Consider the following 18,712-nt stretch of genomic DNA (forward strand, 5'->3'; position numbering starts at 1 on the left):
GATTGTTAATGACAAACACCACTTCGGTGCAATTTAAATTTCAAATTGATCCCTGGGAGAAATTATTTCTGAGGGAGAAAAACATGCCGCTAGGTCTGCGCGGCACACATTTGCTGATTTAAGTTAAAAGAAAACCTTTTTGCAGAGCTATCATATGGGAGCTGCAACTTTTTGAAGTAGGTGCCCACATATGCTCGAAGCCAGCCCGAACCTGGGGATCTTTCTGGAGAGTGAGGAAAGAAGGGGTGGGGGTAAAATAAAACATAAAAAGAAGAAAAAAAAATAACACTTTGACTAATTCTATATTTATGTAGCCCTCAGCTCGAGGTGTTCACATAAAACAGTTTGTATTCAGAAGTGCTACGGTGATCGTTACGCTTCTCGTTGAGATCGGCGACTCTCCGGGCAAGGATGGCGGCTCTGGCTCAGACTGATTCAGTCGAATTAGTTGCCCAACTTACTAGATGGAATTTCAACTCATACTTTTCATCCTGTGTGTGTTTTTTTAAATTTTTTTATTATTAATAATTTCAAACCTTCTATGATTGTTTTAAGGGCAAACACTTCTGTATTTCTTTTGATGGGGAATGCTATTGCACTTTTTGCTAACATGTCAGTCTTTTTTATTTGAAGCTGAAATATAACTATGTGTTTTGGCAACTTTTTGATCAATAAAAGACCCTCAAGGAATTGGTTCATGCATAAAAAAACCTTTAAAAAACATGGTAGTATGTAGTATATGTCAACATCATTTTTTAATATAGTTATAAAAATAATATTTTTAGCTGTAGCCTACTTAATGCAAGTTGGGCCAAATTAATTTACTGAAAAAGGTCAACAATCCTTTCTTTGCACCAGAATATGAATATCATAGCGACATACCATTCAATAAAAATCGAAGCAAATCTAAATTCTCTACTGGGTTTATCTGTCAAACCTGTATTCCTCTCCACTGACCCTGAACTTGATTTCCTGGTGCTTAAGCCAAAGAAAACACGCACGGCTGCAGCGAGCGACGACATCGACACTGTGCCATATTTTTGTGGCATCTGGATAGAGACGCTATGTTTACACACATATTTATTTATGTTTTTCTCTACCAGAGCTTGGTCAGGGGAGGCAGATGTCCTGCTCACAGAAAAAAAAATAATAATAATAATAATTTGCAGTGAAAAGGGGTGATGGGGGTGAGGGGAAAGAAAAATATGAATATGCAAATCTTGTCACAGTGTGGAACCTTGTAATGAGTGGGAAATGTTTTCGCCATCTTTCATTATGCAGAGGTCATTGCTTAATGCCAGGCAGCTGGGCCGAGCTTCGTCTCTCTGAGCCTCCCCCAATCCCGCCCCCCACCGACCCACCCTTACCCACAAACTCTCCTGTTGTCTTCAAAAAATACTTGAACCAAATATTCTTAGCAACAACTCTTCATGTTGCTCTTCTTGGAAGAAAAGCTCGTAGTTACAACTGATATTTGAGAAGACTTCATGAATAAAACGGTTGTGCTATTGAAACATACTTACCCGTTAAATAAAATATCTACAAATAGGTATTTTAGTCGTATATCCACAGGTAAAGTATGACCCTTCACACACCATTTACCTTCTTATAGCGACTACTCCTTTAAATGGTATACTGCTCACTAGAAACTATTCCAGGGCACATCTGTCTCAGCAGAGATTTTATTGGTCAATCCAACAAAAGCTTCTCTGAGTAACTTTGAGATTGCCATGTGTTGCTTATTTAGCAGGTTACTTGTACTAGTGACAATGCTAATAGTTTCAGCTGAAAAAACACAATGGTGCACGGTGGAGGCAGCATCATGCTATGATCCCGCTCCACCATAGGTAGGGATATAAGCAAATAATGTTGAGTTTAATGTAGCTGCCCGAGAAACTCAACACTAGTATCAGACAGGACATAAAATATGATGAAACCCAACTGACTTTATCATAAAAATCCATTTATGTTAAATGTGGGCCCGCAGACTATATATTAAATGGTGTAAAGTGAAAATGATTTTTTTTTTTAATGAAGGATGTATTTTGTAGCATCTTTTAATATGGGTTAGTTTCTAAAATAACGTCATTCTTTTTGAACCGCTTTATGTAGACAAGTGATTTTTATTCATTTGGAAATCTGTGTACACCTCCATAAAGCGTCCAGCAAAGAAGCCATTTCTTCTCCACTTGTGCTGAATTCTTAGTCCAAATCAACAAATACAAAATGGTTCTGAGAAAATACAAACGTTTCCATCAAATTGATCAAGTGGGAATCATGAGTAGCCCCTCTGAGCTGAAAGCTAAAAGAGAAAACAGCTAGTTGTTATAATTCTTTGCTTACCTTTTGATCTCATTTTCTCTTGCGTGTTGCAGATTGCTAAGACAGCCCTCTGTTCTGTTGCCTCCTCTCGTACAAAACGTTCCTTATATTTCCGTTGGCATCTGCCCGACTTTGAGCTATAGTTCTGATCATTAGGCAAACCCATCTTCCTCTCCTCTCATGCAGTCTTCAAATAATCCTGGGTCTGAATGCTAAAAATGTAATGAACTTCACGGTTCATTGTGTCTGACATTGCTTAATTAATGGGTGCATTTAAAGTACATAGGGCCTCTGTAATTGATTTATATGCATGATTTGCACATACAGCTGTTGTTTCCTGTAGGAGACTCATCACTCAAGAAATGTTTGGCCTGATAATAGATTTCATAGGTGAGATCAAGACGTTCTGTCAGTCCTTTCATGTAAATGTTCACGAAGGAACATTTACAGCTTTTAGATTATGAACAACTAGTTAGGAAATCTGAATTTTGTTCAAACAATCTAGAACATTTGAATTATTGTTTAACCATTGCTTCAATGGGAATATTTTTGTCTAATTTTGCATTAATGGATAAATTAGATTTTTGTTTCTCCTCATATAAGGGACAAAAATGGACGCTAGCACAACCAATAAGTTGCCAGGGGGATTTTTGTGGAAGCGAAAACTCGGAAAATCACGTTTTATTTATTATATATATATATATATATATATATATATATATATATATATATAATATATATATATAATATATATATATATATATATATATATATATATATATGTATATATATATATATATATATATATATATATATATATATATATATATATATATATATAAACTGTGACATTGAACTTTCAAGTCTTTAAATGAAGACTGTAGAATATTTACAAATCATAAAGTTTCCTTTGTTTGGTAGTAGGTAACCAAAGGCATCTCAGTATATTTACAATGTGTCCACAATAAGACTTCTCCTCAGAGAATTATAATAAGCTGTGCTTATACTGAAAGAGTATTTATGTACTTGTTCAAGTGTGAGCAGTTTTTTTCATGGCTATGTAAACTGAAGGAAGTATCAGTAATGAAAAGGATTGAGATTTCCCCACAGTAAGCAGAAATGCAAGTGGTTATTTTGGAAGGAGAAGTAAAAACTAAGAACTCAATAGAGCTTCATCCATGTCAAAGTATACCAAATTCTCACAGGATTTCTTGTCTCTTGTACATTTACATTTAACGTAATCTTTTAATTTTATGTGTTTCAACATGTTTTTTTTTTTCTCATGTGAAATAATACAAATATTTTGAAGTGTCCTGAATCATGAATCTGTGAGAGGAGGTAAAGATTAGGATCTGCATCCTCTATAACTTGTGGTTTACCACCAAAAAATGTAATAGTCAAAATATTATCGGAAACACACTAAAAGCTGGTCAGCAATGGCAGTAAGAGAAGGATATTAGAGCTGCAATGCCAATAAACCTAAATCTATAGATTATTAAAGAGCATATAAATACTTTTCAAGCATACTTTGCGATTGAATTGTACATGAAGAACAATAGGCATATGTTTCTTCATGTCACACACATATCAAATAGACTGAACAATAAAAAGAACAGTGAACAATAAGTAAACACATAATAGTGCAAATAGAGGAGTGACCGGTAAACTAGTGAAATTGTCTAGTAAACAGAGGGAAGGTCTTTTCTTAAACAAACAAAGACAAAAGCTGAAACACAGTGTAAACATAATTGTTAAAAGCTTCTCACACTCTCTCTCTCTCTCTCTCTCTCTCTCTTTCCACTCATATTGAAACACAACCTTTGCTATGTTAGCATTTAGCCTTCATTGACTCTGGCCTTAATATGCTTAGTGTGGGCTCACACAGTGTGGTTCTAATTATTGTTTTCTGTGGAGATCTGGAGGTCGCTGGCCCTTAACCATTATTTGGTTTTGGACAAATTCTCTGTAGAGCTCAGATCAATCTCTCACCTAGAGAACATTCAAGCATATTTCTATCACCATCATATTGATTTTTCCATGAGTGGGCCCTTGTTGTGTGTGCGTATGTGTGTGTGCATGAAGTGTTTTCATGCTGGGGTTGCAGCCCGCAGCAGGCACACAGACACAAACACCAACACACACACACACTCTCTCTCTCTCTTGCGTGCACAGGCTGTACACTGACACAGACACACACAGTGTACTTGTTCTTTTATTCATTTCTGTAGACACCCCTTGGCATTTCAGTGAGTAAAATGCAGGCATTGGCATATTTAATGGCTTTAGATCTCATACACACACATGCACGCACACACGTATCCACATACAAATGCATTCCTTGTTAAAACAGACGCCAAGAGAGCCGCGTCCTCTCAGGAGCCAGGTCTCTCGCTTTCTTTATTACGCGCGCTAATCAATACTAACTGGCCTGGTGTGTTGAGGTGTGCCATCGTTCCATTTTACCACTGTTGCCCACCCAGCCGCCCTCACTCTGCCACCCCACCGTCCAGCCCTCCTTTTCCTTCCTTCATTTGCATTTCCGCACCTGAATCCCATTCATCTCCTCATGAATCTATTATTCCTTATCCCGTCGTCACATGATCCCACCATCAGTCTGTCGACAACTTTTTCATGGTCCCCATCAATCCTTAGATTCATTGTTGTAGCTACAGTGAGCAAGTGAACATGAGCTGAAGAAATGGAAGATCAAATCTGTGGTGTGTGTGTGTGTGTGGAACCTGGGCAGCATTATTGTCATCTATAACATAGTTGGACAGGGCAGGGTGATTTAGATTTAAATAATGTATTAGATTTTCAAGGGAGCTATTCACAATGTCTTACAACACGGGGAAACATTAACTCAAAGGTGGGCATGAATTGATGAAAGAAAGCGAAGAGATAACGGATTTGAAACTGTATCTTTTTAAAGGCAAACCGAGTTACATATATATATATAACACTTTGACGCGAGTTGATTGGATCAACTCGGATGATTTTAGATGACTAGCAAGTGAGGTGAGTTTTTTTTATTTTTTTATTTTTATTATTTTTGTCGTTCAAGTGGGTTGTGAACATATAAGGTCTGGCTGTAGAGGGGAAGTGGAGCTGAGGGCTTTTTGCAACAGCGCTCTGAGACAAAAGAGGCAGCTGGGCTGAGAGGGAGGGTGAAATAAAATATTGCAATGGAATTTGTCAAAAGCCAATAATCATTCTGGTGCGCGAGAGGAGTACTATATCAGAGCGCGAATCAATATCACATTACGTTGAGTATGGGAGTATATACAAGACTCATCAAATTGATTATTTTTGATGCTACAATGGCAGTTTCATTTGCTGGGGCCCTCAACAACTACTGTTCAATTACTGGGGCTAAGAGTGAATTCGGAGGAGGGGGAACAAAAAAAAAAAAAGAAGTAGAGCAAGAAAAATGGATTTTTATTTGACTAAAGTAAAGCCTCCCCTGGAATGGACATGAGAAATGATATGTCACAGTCAAAGCTCTGTTTAAAAGATGACTGGTTTCGTCGGACATTGAGATTTCATGAATATATTTTCCAGTGGCCTTGGAAAAAAGCAGAATTCATCATTAAGTTTATACACGGGCCGTAATGTCACAACAAAGATTAGTCAATTCTAATGTTGTTGCACGGTTAAACATATGCCGTGTCTGACTTGGTTACACATTGTGATGCTTGAAGGCAATAAGCATGGATTTCTGTTTTGTTTTTCGAAAAAGTGTACTTATATTCATTTATGTTTATACATTAGGCTACATATTTCTAAACAAAAAAAAATAAAATAAAAAAAAAAAAATCAAATCAACATTAAGTAGTTTCTCAGTGTAATCCCAAATCCTAACCGTTATTGCTCAGGTCAAACTTTTAAAAAAATGGCCAGAGGTGAATTTCCTTTCCAACAGCTTCACAAATACAGTAGAAACACAGAATGGCATTAAATTACAATTTTCACAAACTTATGGATTTCCAAAATAAGCAAATAAGTATAAATTGTGTTGTGACATAGAGAAAATCCAGATCACTCATGTCACTGCAGATTAAAACTACAGAGTGACGACAGAAGGAAGAGACAAGAAGGAAAAAGACCGAAATTTCAAGGCTATTTTCTGGTTTTAATGAACACTGCTGAACAATCTTACAGCGGAGTTCAGCTGTTCTAGCTGCGTTCCCTCCATTGCAGCTGGAAAACAGGAAATATTCCAGCTGGAAAGGGTACCTGTTATTTGTCTCCACCACAAATTGACCGACAATCCAATAGATGGATGCTGACGTGAGATTAAAGAATCTTGTTAACTTGTTAAAATCTCTCTTTTTTTTCTTTCTTTTTTTTACGTTTTTCATGTGATTGTTTCCCCAGCACCTGCCCAGGCACACCCCTCGTTCCATGACCAAGTTCTGCAGGATAAGGGAGTATTGAAAACGGATGGACCAATTGATGTTTTCCACTCGCTTGGCACTCCCTAATGTCTAATGTAGCTGTTATTGCTTTAGATTCAACTTATTTTCATTCAATCAAGTTTGTTACTGCTAGAGGATAAGACAAGAATCTTCCAAATTTGTCCAAAGATGAGTGTTATTCTTAAAAGAAAGAAAAAAAAAAGGAATTATCCAGTTACTTTCAAGAACCTAGCACTTTTCATAATTCCTGAGAAGATTAATGTAGGTTTCAATAAAAAAAAAAAAAATGTTTGGATGTGCTCTAAGTTTTTGAGGTTGGAAGGTGTCTTTGGCCTCCCCCTAATGTTTAATTCCTTCCACAGACTCCAAACTTCAGTATTGGTAGCCAAAAGAAATAGGTTGATAAAAACTGAAAAATAATGTTAAATGTGCCATGGGGAGTGAATGCGTTTGGTCTGATCTGTATGTGAATTGCCCTGAACAACAAATATGAATCGAAAATACCAAAAATCACACATCAAGAGCATTAACTGCACTGAGCAAAAATCCGAAAACGAGTTCCTCCTGTGATGTCCGCCAAACCTTGTCCAGATTTACAACAAAACATGAAGACAAACTGAAAAACGGACTGTGGCACTTTGCTTTACGGGGGTAATCTACACATCACGAGGGTATTATCAATATTAAAACAAAGTCTGGCCAGTAAGTTTTGATTCTCACACTGTTGGCTCTCCATTAGTAAAGTCCTACTCCTGATGTCTCTAAGTCTTCAATATGGTGCCATCAGGAAAGACAAGACGCAGAGGCTCCTTGGATGATTAAAAAGTCATTTCCTTAACTGTCCTCCCAGGATTTGAGGGCTTTTTCCTTTTTTTTTGGAGTGAAAACATTAAATTGCTCCAATCAAGCATAAACGTCTCCTGCTTGTGGTGTAATTTGTACTGCTGTTCGCGTGGTGGGTGCTTATTTGTCATCCTTTTCCTTTGGCGCTTTTCCCAACCGTCTTGATCAACAATTAATGGTTGAAATTGCTTCCCTGTTACTTATGGCTGTGGAGACAGATGCAGCAGTGGGGAGAAAGAGGAGAAAAAAAAGAAAAGAAAAGAAAAGAGAGAGTTCAACAGAACAACAAAAATGAGATTTATTAAACTTATTGAACAAGTTTAATAAATCTCTTTTTTTATGAATCCTGTAGTCCTGCTGTCATCTTACTGCACTTGCATGTTCCATTACTGCAGAAGTACAAAACAGGAATGGTCAACTTTCTCTTTTCTCCCCAGATATTCCCTTCCTCCTTTCACCTCTTTGCTCTTCTGTCTCTCTCCCTCATTCTATCCCTTTACACAATGACCTTTACTGCTCTTTCCTTCATTGCAGGGACAGGCCGGGGCCTGGCATCTGATAGAATCAATATTCTATTATGATAGTGCGTGGAGCGTGTGGGGCTTTACAACTCTGCTGTAATAGTCTCTCTATTTCATCCCGTGGCAGCCATGGCCTGAGGGATCATCCAGGCTTCTCCAGGCTCTATGCTCCCAGCGTCGCCCCATTTCCATTAACGTCACCGGCCCTCTGCCTGCCAGGGGACAATCTGCGTGACCGATGGATGGCGTTGAAAGAGTCCAGCCTGGGTGCAATGTATGTCAATAGGCTGTGTAATAGCTGAGCCCGGGTGAAATGTTTGTTAAATGGCTCTCCGATTTTAAAAGAAACAAAAAGGAAATGTCTGTTTGTTGTTTGTTTTTTTCCCCCCCCACAATATTTCTTTTTTGTTTTTACAATTAAAAACGTCTGACAGTGGAATCACAGTCAATTACTGGATGTGAGAACATATGTCTAATACATGGGAAACACTTTATATCAGTGGGATTGACCAAGAAATAATATATATATATATATATGTTTGCTGCTTTTTGGGGAGAAACAAAGCAGGGGTTTCAAAGAAAACAGTTCCCCATGAAGAGTCTTTCTAAAACAGCTGCTAATGGGATTCCTGGGCTGCACACAATTATTAGCAGTAATAGATTTTCTAAATGCCATTTTCCTATTAGTTTGTAAAAAAGGTTAGTAAAGTCAGAGAGCAGTAGGAGACTACTTATCAGACAACACGACAACCCCACGATGCAATGCTTCATTACATGAACATCTACACTTTCTTAAATTCCTCACTACTTCCTTAGCCAAACAATATCAGTGTTTGTACACTAAAGTTGAGTTGGTTGATTCTGGCAGTTGAATGAATCTGCCTCACAACCTGTGACTTCTCAGTATGCTCAAAGCTTGGCCAAATTTGACTACACTTGTAGATTCAGGTATCAGATTGTCCAGCTCTTGTAATTGTCCTAAAGCGATCCTGTTGAACTCGGTCAGGAAAATGAACTGACTGATAGGACCAGTATCCTTGGTAAACACAGACGTCGACTAGCAAAAGTAACTTTGCCGATAGCCTCTGGAAAATGTTGAAGTTTAATATCCTCTAATATAGAATTGCATGGATGGAAGTTTTGATTTTCTTTTTATAAAATCATCTCTCAAGTTGTTAGCATAGCCTGGCTCAGAGGAGTTATTCATATTTTTTTCAAATTTTAATTTATATGGCAATTTTCGATTACAGGTGAAGCATTTATTACTTACAATAACATGAGACAAAGTCATTTAAAAGATCTAAACTAATCCGAATCATCCATTTTAAGGGAGGCATTACTAAAGTGAAATGGCAAGCTAATGCCAGTTTGTAGCACGCAGCAGATCGCAGTAAAAGATTCATGCTGGACATTTCCGCTTTCTCAAATAATTAACTGAGTATTTTTTTCAGTCAAATCTGCAAAGGGGTAAGAAAAAAAATGGAATATAAATGTAAACTTGAAAGGCCACATAGTGTCATTTAGCAGGAGCTTTATCAAACATGCTTTCCAACCCATGTGGTCATAAATACCAGAATATATAGGAAAATAAAATACTTTTTGTTTAATCCATTGTGGATTAAACAAAAAGCCTCTTCCAGATGTTTCACATTCCAGTGTTTGAAAGACAACTTGTAACTTAACTTTGCGTCCTCATTCCTCCTCCAGTCCCATTAACTACTGATGTATGCATCTTTTTCCCGGGTTAGAGTCTTTCCTGACAGCATACGTGTTCCACACACTCCCCTTCTGTCCCCCAAACGCTGCCCCCGCCTCCCCCTTTGATTGAGTTGGGTGACTAGAGGTACAAGATGAGCCCCTTCTTGTCTCATATTCATCATGATGTAACCGTGAGCAACCCGGATCTAAATTACCTTCGTCTGGCATCATTCCAGCACACGCTATAAATGAGGTAATCGTCCTTGACTATAAAATTTGCATTTTCAAGACTTAATTGCCATCATTACATTTTTTGCGTAATTCTATTAATTTAAAAGAATGGGGGATCTGAGGCTCTTTTATGGTTATAATTTGCAGTAAAACGATGCATTTTCAAAGTAGGAAAAGTCTTCAGTAGGAAAGGTTGTGTGAAGAGTCAATGCTAGTCTGGCCACCTATGAATTAGCATTTATTCATTTGCATGTTTCCAAAAATAAATAAATAATAATAATAACAATAAGGTAAATAAAACTAAACAAAAACACTTTTATGCCCTCAGACACAAGTGTGCATGTCTGGGTAGTCCAGAAAAAAAAGAAGCTTTTTTCCAGGAAGAAAACAGAAAATGCATCAATTATATTCCACCATCACATTGTGTGGGCTAACTGAAGCTTGTGTCTTAATAATGTTAAGCTGAGCTCTATTTTTGTCATGCTTTTTGCAACGCTGCCCGCCTCCTTTGTGCACATTCGTACATTATGTCAGCTGCACTCAGCAGCACCGTCCCCAAATACTATGGTGTGGCGCACGGCGGATGACACGGAACAACGGAGCCATCATCTCCCATTTATGCTTCCTGCAGTGACCTTGCCACAGACGTCTGCGAGGTTCAGAAGTGCGGCGAGCTAAGTGCCAGCAACATTCTGCAACCCGCTGCACTTCGTCGTACTCTGCTGACCTTAAAAGTGTGGCCTCAATTTGGGGGAAGGATAAAAACACATACAAGCATTTTGCTTCTGCTTGGCTTTTTGCACTCGCACAACATCGTCCTACTTTCAGAGTAACTGTTTGCAAAGTGCACGTCCATAATAACTAAAAAGTTTTGGTGGGAAACAAAAGTTTCGACTTAAGTAAAGTAAGGATCTACTTCCCGACAATCAATAAATATGGACTACCTTGTTTAATATTCATATATCCAACTTTCTTAGCTACCAGTGAAGGAAAAAAGTGACAGCTCTTTATTTTTGGGTGAATGCCATTTGCAGAGAATTGGAACAATTTAGGACAGATTCATGTGGTTTGAAATCTGTGCAGAAATATTTACATGCATCGTATATAAACCAATTTAACATCTTTCTTGCTTCCATATAATTTTGACCCGGTCACAATTTTTAAATACTAATTTACTGGTATTGTGGTCTATGTATGTTGTAACTGTGTAACCATCTTTCTTATACACCCTTTACAATGAGATCAAGGATTTTGTTATTGCTATTCCAAATCATAAAATTTGCACACACACACACACACATATATATATATATATATACATATATATATATATATATATATATATATTGCTTGATCATTATAACTGATCTAAAAAAGCCTAATTTGATGCTGTCAGGCATTTCTATATAGTGTATCCAAACATCTGGTTATAGCTTAGTTCTTGCTTGCGTTTGAATTATGACTGATTTGCAGCACATGCAAGAATTCAATAAAAGACAGACTTTACAATGTGTGTAATAAGTACAAAGGTCATTGGGTCTAACAGCACAGCATGGTCGTTCACAAAATAATAATAAAACAAACAGTTTACCACAGTAATTCATATTTGTGAAAATCAGCATCAGTTTCCTAAAGCAGTGCCGCTGGAGGATCTGATGTTGCTGTATGCTACCGAAGGTTTTCCAGTTACTTTACCTCCACTGAAGTGTTCACACTGACTCCTGCTGACACCGAGCAGGTGGCGTCGTCACTGTGTGTTTCCATGGCGCCTGCCGTCAGGAAGCAGGTAAGGCCTGACACGTCGGCCTTCATGCCCAACGTGGCGATGAGGAAACACAGAGCTCTGTTTTGACCGTGTCAAGTGACATCAGCTCAAGCACGAGGCTGCTTCCTGCTTTGGGTTCGGGCGTCTGGGGAGGTGAATCTACGCAGCGTCTTCATTGCAGACGCGGTCGGGAGAAGCTGTCAGGTGGATACGTGCTGGTGGTCCTCAAAGCGCTACTGACGTGGGTCCTTAGGTCCACGTCTGTACTTGAAATTGAGAAGGCCTTACCTCTGTAGAAGAATCAGACCATATCAGATATATAGTGAAGAAAATATTTATTGCCCTTACTTTTTTTTTCTACATTTTGTTGTTTTGTTACAGCCTCAACATTGACATATTTTTTTGGAATTTTATGTGCTAGATCAATATAAAGTGGAGAGAACACATTTATGCACACTTCCTGTGAAAGTGAAATATTTCTGAAAATTTTGCATCTGCTTTATGTCTCACAAACAGTTTAAATACAGAAGACTGAAGTTTGTGAAAAAGATCACATTGTTTTCATAGGCATTGTATTTGTTTTTGCTTTCCATTTTTTAGTCTTTGTTATTTAGGATTTATATAATGTCAACAAACCTCTGACTGGAAAACGTCCCTCATTTGACTTGACAAACCATCGCAAACACACTTAAACCAGAAATTACACTCTATGCTTACTTTGTTTGAGCTTGGATTTAAACCTCTCATTGAGGCATTGACAGGAAGACCTCCTCGTCACCACATCATCTCCGTCTATCAACGCGTTAAGCTTGGTGTTATAAAAAGTTCTGTCTGCAGTGCTTTTCAATAAAGACTCAGCACTTTGAATTCTGTCAGGCAAATCACAGAGATTTTCACTGATTCAACACAGGGAAATGGTTTCTTGAAGACAGCCAAAAGACACATTCGTATAAACATTTTGGAAAAACGATCTCTAATTTACTTTCCAGAAAAGCATGGAGGGTGTTGAAAAGGGAAAAGCTGTGCAAACTTTGTAGAGCTTAGTACGCGATTTGTCAGCACACATTGTTAGGACTGGTAATGCCAAAACTCCAAAGCTCATTCACCTTGGTAAAAGCCCCTCTTTGGGCGTGCTGAAACAAAGAGGCATTCCGTTGATAAAGCGCCGTACTTGACATTCATCTGTTGTGCAAATTATCGTTTAATAGCCATACACATTTGAATATGGTTTTTCTTGACACAGTGAGAAACCCACAACGACAACTACGTACACAACAGAAAGGAGGACGGGGAGATGGCCGCGAGCACTTTTGCCCACCACAAGCAACATTAATTGTTTCACGAAAGCTAACTGTGGTGCCCATTTGTCAGTGCTGTTTCTTGTTTTTGCTCCTCCTGTAAACAACTTCTGCTGCACAATTTGTTCATCATAACCCGTTTCTGGATGGAAGCAAAAAAGAAAAAAAAAATGATATTTTTGTTTCCTTCTTTTGTGCCCTGGAGTAAAGACCTTGGAAAAAAAAAAGGCATAATAAAACTACAAGTGGGAGGATGATGAAGGCAAATGATGCTTTTGCTTCTGTCAAATTACTGAATTAAAGAGACACTTGCTGAGATATTGTTGCAGAGATGACCAGCAGAGAATGCCAATGTGAGTCTCTGTTATGCACATGAGCCGTCTTTCCTCAGCCCATCTCCTAAAATCTATCAGAATCCTAACAGGTGCACACTGGCACGAGGTTTACTGCTCTTAAAATCAAAAGACATATTCTCAAACTTCTTCAGACACAGTTTCTGTAGCGGCTGTTACACCGCAACTGGCAACCCCTATTATTTGGCAGTGCTTCCCTCGTGCTTCAGTTCAACCGTGTGACACCATCTGTCGACTGGGTGCTGTTTATTTGGTGCTGCATGACTTCAGCTTGAGAGGAATTCACTCTAGCACTCCTCAGGTGGTATACACAGTGTTCTGGAGGAGTTGTCATGAAGTGTGGCAAAAAGCCAAGATAATATGACCAAGAGCAACAAAAAGAGAGTGAGAGAGAGGGGGAGAGAGATGCCCAGGATATTGGATCAGCATGTCCCTCCATAGTGGATAGCCTTCTTCTTCTTCTTCTTCTGTGACAGAGGTGACAGCGGAGTCAGGACAGTATTTAGCACCTGGAGGTCTGGTGGAGTTAGACTCAGAAAATCCTCTCTCATGGTCAGGATCAGGTGCTGTCCTTGGGAATAAGTGATGTGGAAACTCTGCTTCCAGTCTTGACTGTGTGTGTGTGTGTGTTTTAGTATTCCTCACTTTGTAAGGCCAATCTTTCCAATAAATACCATGTTGTGAGGACAGGTTAAAAACCGTGGACCCCATAAGAAGAAGTGCTGTTTTTGAGTTGGGGTCAGGTTTAGGACTAAGGTGTGAATTGAGTTCAGGTTACTGGTAATGGTGAGCTGTGGGGTTTTTGTTTTAACCGCCTCTTTGGTAACCTTTACTCTACACATTAGTCACTTCAACTCATTATTATTTTTTTTTTATTTGGTTTGGACATAACCAAGAAGGCTGGGTCAAACACAAAGCCTAATTCTGTTCTGTTAAATCAAAATTGGACTGGATTATTTGTAACACATCAGGTTTTTAGGAGGCACTAATTTGTTAGAACAAGGAAATAATCCTGAAGTTCAAGCTACATTTTGTTTTCATACACACCATTTTGAGACTGTAGGCAGGGAGAAACAACCCATGGGGTCAATGCTGGGAGCGATGCCACTTTTAGCACACAGTTTTAGCACAGAGCCTGCTGTCTCCAGATAGACACAACACACATGCTACCTGTGAGAGGGACACCTCAGATATGCTCTGGCAGGTGGCTGAATGAACCTTGCTTTCCTTTATCTATTCATGCCAATCATTTTCAGCCCTGTGTTTTCTATTAACACCAGCTTGCCCTTCCTGTCATCTTTTTTTAGTTCTTAGTTTCCAGCATAAATCCCTGTTAACTCCTCGCTTTGCTTTTTGCTCTCGTCTTTCTTTGGAATAATTTTGAATGACGGAAATGAGACATGTCAAACCCGTGATGTGAAAGCAACACTGATCGGTTAAAGACAACGCTTTTCTGGAATGCACAGAGAAATTTTAAAAGAGCTAATGAAAAAAAAAACAACTAACTATAAGTATGCCTAAACTAGATTGGCAATTACGAGGGTGTGCACTCTTCGACTTATCTTCAACTTCAACTTACAGCACATCAGTTGAATAATGTGATACAGGCTTCTAGCACAGAAGCCTGCTAGTGTTTGATCTGGGCTCCATCTATCCCCCTTTACCCCTCCATGAGAACTCTCCTAATCCAGTGCATCCCAGTTTAGGAGCACGTAGCCAAAACACAGAAGCTCCATTCATTAGAGACATTAGTTACAACCAAAGGAACTCTATTTCACGCACATCTCCCCGACTGACTAAATGAAGCCTTGCAAATCCTCCACAGCTTTTAATAGCTGCCGCTAATATCACAGGTCACAAGCGATTGCACCCTCAGACACAGATTTGGCTGATCAAACAGAGCCCGAGATTATCAGTGTTATTTACGCTTGTGCACCACTCTGGCATAAACACGTGTTTATGAAAATGCCTCCCTCTGTGGTAATACACTTTTTAATGATTTATGGTAGAAGAATTCAGGAAAGATGTGACAACGCTAGCAGCAGCGTCCTACAGTCCCGACTCGAACCCTTTCTTTTCCTATTCAGTTTTATGTGGTTTTAGCCATATAGATGGTATCAGAAAGGCTCAGCTGTGCGTTTTACACACAAAGGTCTGAACCAGAGTAGCATAGTTCCACTTTAACAAATGATTTGTAACATATGGGGGTAAATAATGTAATGCGTGCTTAATTACCCAACAATCCAGAAGCTATTTTAGGCTTTGCCAAAAAACATTTAAAAAAACATACATACGTAAATACGGACCAACACCTTGACTACACACAACTAAAAAAAAAACATCAAGTCACTCATACTCAATGTATCAACCAATTAAAATAAGGGATTATTATGTTGCTGCATGTTGGCCTCTGAGTGCAAATGTGCGCTGTGCGTGTGTGCATGTGTGTGTGGGCCCTGCTGCCACGCGCGCAGGCAAGCAGGCAGGCCTCGTATTGCCCACAGCTACTCGGTAAGGATTCCCGATAAGGAGAATTAGTCAAAACTTGGGAGCTGCCAGTCAGCGCCAATTAAACTTTAATCTTGGGCTGAAACAGGCACAAATAAATTAAACCCTTGTGAGCGGCAATGTGCGCTCTCCTGATAATGGGGAGTTGGGGATTGAAGTCGTCTCGGAGCGAGGCTGCATGTTCCCAAGTTCAGCCATGGCAGGCGGTGTTGCAGAGCGAGAGAACGGGGGGGGTAAAGGCAGGCGACGGAGGCAACCAAGGGAAACTCACAAAGTTAACAGAACATGGACATGGATGCATAAAAGAAAGTGATGATTAAAAATGTAATTGATGAAGGGGGAAAAAAAAAGTTCATCATGGCACTTATTTTCCTTTCGAGTGCGCATGTTAGAAAAAACTGTTACAGGTCTTTATGTGGCTGATAAAAGCGCCGTGAAAAGAAACTGAGGAACTTGGTAAGGGAGGAGTCAAATAGACTTGATTAATTATGCGTCTATTCATAAACTGTAAAGGATTTCAAAATGTTTTGGGCTAAACTTTTGTTGGAGAACTTCTTCACATATTGTCAAGTTACTTCTCCACTATTATTTGCCTTACTCCTTTGCCGTGTTGTTTGGTCTTAATGATGCTGTTCATTTAAATCAAGACTTGTTTGCAGAAATGATGCATTTATACTAAAAACACCTCTAAAAGCAATTGATTACTTGGGATTTTTATTTAGAGGAATCGGGTTGAACATGCATATACCACAATTTAATTAGACTTAAATCTGTAAAAAAAAAAAAAAATTTTAGTAAATTAAAATTCTATGTATTATATATTTAAAATAATATCAGTAGTAAAGCTCAAGGGGAATACATTTGCATGGCATTACATAATCTTTTTTCTTTTTTTACAGTCCTCACATAAATGCATCATGTTATTATAAATGCCAGCCAGACATACAATTGAACTCCATAGGTCCCACATAATGCATAAAGCCTGTAACACTTTTTTGTTGCTGTTGTTGTAAATATCTTTGGACAGACTTGGGGTGGAATCATATTGGGCATTGTAGCATGTGACGGAATTTAATAACAACACCAGCCGTGATGCTTCCAGTGGCAAATGGAAATAATATTTTCAATCATGCTCAGGCATGGAAAACAGGGTAAAAGTATCAACCAGTGTGATATTAATAATAAAGAAAAATCTACCCTTCATATCAGCCAGAGGAAAGGCTTTTAATGTTGCAATATTCAAAAGTATGGTTGCCTTTATGTGCACTGTGTTGAAGGGGATATTTCATTAATATTTTTAATGAATTAGTGCCCTTATCTCTACTTCCGATGCCCGACCTGTGCAGGCCTGGTGTTTAATTTCAGAGTAATTTTCTTGCTATATGAGTATGCTGTTTGTGTATTAATGTCATGGGCCTTGTCAGCCAATGCCATGATTTATTCCAGAGTAGCGGTCACATACATCCTAATATCTTCAAAATAAGCCCCAGAGAAATGCTGTAATGAGAAAACAATAACATTAACAATATTAGCAACAATAATGAAAATAATTGCCGGTGAAGCAACAATGGTAATCACACATGGAGAAATACCTTTGTATTTGACCGAATCGTACACAATTATCATGCATGTGTATATAATATAATTAATTCTATGTCTGAGCCTCTTAGCCCGAGGCAATCAGCATAGAATCAGTTTTGTATGTATAATAGATCAGAGTGCAGTTCATGAATAAAACAAATGTGGGGACTGTGCAGCAATGACTGTGAATGTTTGTCTTTGGACAGCAGAATCAAAGTGAACATGTAATATTGTGATAATCCATACTTGATGAATTCAAGGGGCTGACTTGCCTTAGCTAAGTTCAGTTAATTTCCAGACATGGCTTGCCTCCGTAATTGAGTTTCCAATAACATTATGATTATTCCAGCCCACGAGATAATTGAATTCAAGGTATTTTTTTTTTCCTTAAAACTGCAATATTGTAGATGTGTGATTATTATGCATTTGCATGTAGATTTTAGTGCCTTCCTGAAGCTCATCACTTTTCTTCTAACTGGATTTCCCATATTGTAGCATACATTTGGCTCATAACAAATGATGGGATTCCCCCTCTCCTTATGAGCACAGAGTCAATTATGCCAAAAAGTTCATTTTTATATCAATTTTTCCCTCCCCTCATAATGATATTTCATAAAAGATTTCCCCCTAAAAAGTCAACTCAAAGAGTCTACCCTGCGCCAACCTGTTTGTCATTCTCATTATACGTGAAAAGGGGAATATTTTTACTGTTGAACTCATCAAATTCACATCACTGCCAGCGCTGCTCCCATGCTTCTAGTTTGATCCTACTTAAGGAATGTTACCAAACTTTGACACCGTGGCCCCAGTGCTCATCTGTTGCATAATGTAGACCGTATAGACAGATAGGCAAGAACTGCGAGGGTGTAAATGTAATTTTCATCAGGCCTTTAGAACCCCCACAGCTGCAGCATGTGCATAGAAGGGGCACAAAGCGAAGCAGTGAGTTGGCTGGTGAACATGGGAGCACCGCTGCGTTATTTTCACAGACACAGTGAGAAGCAATCTCTTCTCGCACCTCTAGGTGAGCTAGTTGGAATCTTCTGTGCCCCCTGCATGAAATAAATCTTTGACAGTGAGAAGTCAAAACATTCATGCATACATACACGAGCAGCATAGATTTAGCAGAGTCTCATATAAGCCCCAAAAAGTGGGAAATTATTTAACACGTCGCCTC

The sequence above is a fragment of the Gambusia affinis genome, linkage group LG21 (genome assembly GCF_019740435.1).
Source record: "Gambusia affinis linkage group LG21, SWU_Gaff_1.0, whole genome shotgun sequence".
Taxonomy (NCBI): Eukaryota; Metazoa; Chordata; class Actinopteri; order Cyprinodontiformes; family Poeciliidae; genus Gambusia; species Gambusia affinis.